Genomic DNA, 5,000 nt, shown 5'->3' with positions numbered 1-5,000 from the left:
ATATGTATTCACCTTAACCCAAGCTACTTGGATAAGTATATTTAATTTCCAAAGGGCGTCTCCATCCTCTTTTTTTTTTTTTTTCTTTCTTAACATTTTTTTTGTTACATTTTCCATTGAGTTATATTAATACGTTTAACTTTTCTCCACAAATTCTATATAGATCAAAATGATCATCATTTGCCCGCAGCAACGCACTGGTAATCTGGCTAATGTACACACACACACACACACACACACACACACACACACACACACACACACACACACACACACACACACACACACACACACACATATATATATATATATATATATATATACATATATATGTATATATATATATATGTATATATATATATATATATATATATATATATATCAGACATAGGCATAATTATGATTACTAATCAAATAACTATAATCCATGGCTGTGGTTACGTAATCATAATCAAATCATAATCGAAAAGCATAAAATTTGTGTAATTATAAACAAAACCATAATACAAAATCTACTCTGCAGTGATAATCATAATAATTTTTTCTTGATAATAGTCATTGATGCGATTATTGTGATTATTTGTAATTTCCATGGCACCCTCTCATATTTTTTACTTGCTTGTCTACCATGATATAGGGGAAGGTAGGGTAAAGTGGAACTGGTGCAAAGTGGACCACTGCCTTTTCCCACCAATGATATGTAATTTCAAACAGCAGTTGCAATATATTTTGGTAACAATGTAAATCGCTCACGAGCTTTGGTACTAAAAAAAAAAAAAATTAACCGAAGGAATCCAAGTTGACTCTTGTAATATTTGAAATTTAGATACTTCTGTGGTTTTATCAAGTTCTTTGTTGGGATAATTTCTAAAGAACAGTGGTAATATTGCTAATATAAGCAAGGCTGGTGTGAGAAATGAGAATACCTAGCCACAAGGCTACATAATATTATTTTAACACATTACCTCCGGAATTTTTTCGATTTCTTTTTTCCAGATTTTCACAAAACTTTGTGTGCTTGTCATTTATGCTAACATGAAACTACTCTGAGATTTTTTCCTTTTTATTCGCAATAGTTTTTGAGATATAAGGTGTTGCCATATGGCCACGCTAGGGAGATCCGTGTACAAAGACGGAGAACAATCAATGCTTCAAGCGTTTATCTACATGTAATGTGTATGTTTATTTAATGTAAAGTGGCATAGTCATTGTGCTAACAATAAAAACATATTTCTTATGTATTATACATCAAGTAAATATTCGTCTTAAATTTTTGTGGTAATTTTGAAAACCTTTAACGCATAATCCAACATCACACCATGAACACTGAGTGCAACCTATTGATTGACACTCAGTATTTGCATACCTCCTTTTTTATTTCGTGGTACAGGGTCAAAGAAATGTCCTGAATTACCGTATCCCAAAACATGAGATGCTGGCAGATTCGCTAGTCTCCTTCCCTTACCTTTTGCTGGATTACCAATTGTTGTAAATAACAGCAGGCAATATCACGGCGAAATTGTAAGTGTGTCATGGTACTGTTTTGTCCTTTTGAAAGGTGCCAAGCATTTTGTACGGACATATCCAACATCCAAGTGATCAATGATCACCTCCGTTCTTTGCTTCTGATGGAAATTCTGTATTTATTTATATTCTGGTCCATTCTGTGAGTACCTCCCATGCCTCTATTATACATCTCGATTGAATAAGGAATGTCGACTTTTATTTTCTTATTGTCAACTCTGCTACATCTGTCCACTGCACCAACTGGCTCACTACCATAGATGGTAGATGCAACTGTCACCACCGGGTTATCTTTCCACTGTGATGATATCACTTGACCAGTTCTGCTCGACACCGTGGCAGTGACATAATACCCACTATCTTTTTTCTCCATATCTATAGGCTGCATCAGAGGGCAGCCTCTTCCCACATTGTTGGATTTTATAGTGCCAGTACCGTTATATCCTCTATTTTTCAGTTCCATCAGTAGGGGTATTGATGTAAAATAATTATCTAAGTAGAAGCTATATGGCAAGTTCTTTTTATCTGAACTGTATCCGTCGACCAATGCTAAAATTGTTGCTGATGGCTTCCCAACTTTAGCTTGCATTTCATCATTCCCCGCATGGGATTTTCCTTGGTATGGTTCGAAGGCAAAAAGGTATCCAGATACTGTGTTTGGACACCATACTTTGAATCCAAATCGTATCGGCGTATTTTTAATGGAATGTTTGCAGCCATGTTTGCCAAAGTACTGAGCCATAGCCTCATCATGGGATATTTCCTGTGTTGAAATGAAGTGTTTCAACAATTTTTTTTTCTTAAGGTGTCCGATTTGTCTTTTCTGTCTTGGCAGGTGTTGTCATTGAAATGCAAATATTTCATAAACTTGTCAAACCTATCTCTGCGCATTACACCAGACACAAATTCATTATTGACATCACGAGCAGAAGACCAGTAGGAATCTTTGCTTGGCATCGAATTATATCCTGAAGAGCACTTTTACCTCTTCTTTTGTGACATACAGTTGCGACCAGTTATTTCGAGAACAATATAAATTGGACTGACGAACTATATACTCATAAAGCTCGTCGTCAAAAAATAAATCAGATAATTAATTTGGAGAAAAGCTTCTGTAATTACTATAATTTCGTTCAGGAAACAGAAAGATTTGTTCGATGGAAGTTTCCCCTAATCTCCATTTGATGACTTCTTTCAATTTTTTTTTTTTTTTTTTTTTAGCAGTATGATCTTCCGTTTCTATACACAACCCACGTTATCCCTTCGGCGAATTTCCGCTGCAGCCAAGAGTTGATTCCCGGATAGTCTTTCTGGTTACAACTCATCTTCGCTTGCTGAATCTTCATCTGTTAATTCACGAATTTCAGGAGGCTCCAAATATACATCGCATGGCATATCATCCATATCCAATATGCCCAAAGTGTCATTAAAATTGAGAGATCTGGAAATCAACATTTGTACACGTATTCTCCTTGCGTGTCCATACGGCAACGTTCACATTTTAGTCATTATGTATATAAGGAAAAATTATACTTATATGATTTTAAAGGAAAAATAATATTGAAAGGTTATCCAACTGAATATGACAAAAGAAACTATACAAATTCAATGATAAAGGTTTTAGAGACACACCTTTTTTGGTAGGCCATTTTTAATATGACGAAATGTGAATTGGCTGAACAACATTTATGGTTTTCAAAATGTGCGCAGAATGGACGGAAATAAATTACACTGCAATAAAAGTAGTTTATTATGTGATATAAACATTTTTATATATTACTGTCCTAAAATATGTAAAAATGTACCTAATAGATAAAATTTGCTACCTATTTAAGCATTGTACCGTACTTAATGATTGTTTTTTCATAGATGATCACAGCAAACTGTGATTATAATCATAATCTAATCATAATCATGCACAAAAAGAAAAAATAATCATAATAAAAAACACCAAAACTCAAGTAATCATAATCAAATCATAATAAAAAATGAAAAAAACAAATAATCATAATTTAATCACAATCAAAAAGTATTCAAAACCATAATCAAAAGCTAATCCTAATAATTTTTCATAATCATGCCTATGTCTGATATATATATATATATATATATATATATATATATATATATATATATATATATATATATGTGTGTGTGTGTGTGTGTTAAAATATATATATATATATGTATAATATATATATATGTGTGTGTGTGTGTGTGTATATATATATATATATATATAAATATATATATATAGATATATATATACAATCAACTCAGCTATCCAGAGTCCACTACTGAACAAAGGCCTGCTTCATAGCACTCCATGATTTACATGACCGCGCCAACCTCTGCACCGCACTCCTGCAAACTTTTCAATCTCGTCTCTCCACCCTCTGTGTGGGCTCCCGCTTCCATGCTTCCCATCTCGCGGAGTCCATTCAGTAACACACTTGCTCTATCGCTTATCAGTCGTTCGCACTAACTTACCTGCCCAATTCCACTTCCTCTCTTTTACCGCCTGCTTAATATCTTTCACTCTCACCCAACTTGCTCTCTTTCGGTCTGTCAGCGTCATTCCCATCATTGATCTCTCCATTCTCCTCGGTGCAGTCCTTGGCTTTGTTTTCATTGCCTTCGTCTGTTTTCAAGTCTTACACCCGAAGATTATTGCTGACAGAATGCATTGATTGTAAACTTTAGGTTTCATAGAGGTAGAGAGCCTCTCAGGATTTTATTATACTTACCAAACACTTTCCAACCAATTGTAATACGTCTATTTATTTCATTATCATGATCTTTGGTCATTTTCACCATCTGGCATAGATAATAATTTTCTTCAACTTCTTCAAGACTGTCACCATCGATTACAATCTCTTTACTTTGAACTTTCGTGTTGAACATTACTTTTGTTTTACTCGTATTAATTTTTAAACCTACTTTGAAACTTTCTTTCTTCAGATCACTCAGCATATCTTGTAAGTTTTCTCCTCTTTGTGAAATAAGAATAATGTCATCCGTAAATCTTAGGTGGTTCAAGTATTTGCCATTAATCTTCAAACCTTTTTTTTTCCCAACTCAACCTTCTGAAAATCTCTTCCAAGCAAGCTGTAAATAATTTGGGTGAAATGGTATCGCCTTGCCGTACTCCTTTCTCGATCTTGATCTTGTCTGTATCTTTATGTAGTGGAATTATAGCGGTACCTTTTGCATAAATATTTTCTAAAACTCTTACGATCTCTTTGTTTGTACCTTTCTTGCGTAGCGAGTTTATTATTGCTATTTGTTCTATCGAGTCAGAGGCCTTCTCTTAATCTACAAAAGCTAAACAGAGAGGTATATTGTATTCTGTCGTTTTGTCGATTAGTTGTTTCATCGCCTGCAAATGGTCTAGAGTCGAGTATCCGCTCCTAAAGCCTGCATGTTCTCTCGGTTGGCTTCCATCTAAAACTTGCCTTAGGCTATTTGTAAGGATC

Source organism: Oratosquilla oratoria, chromosome 19 (genome assembly GCF_046742065.1).
Source record: "Oratosquilla oratoria isolate Oo_2021 chromosome 19, ASM4674206v1, whole genome shotgun sequence".
In the NCBI taxonomy this organism is placed as follows: domain Eukaryota; kingdom Metazoa; phylum Arthropoda; class Malacostraca; order Stomatopoda; family Squillidae; genus Oratosquilla; species Oratosquilla oratoria.
The sequence above is the reverse complement of the archived record's forward strand: the minus strand, read 5'-3'. Positions refer to the sequence as shown.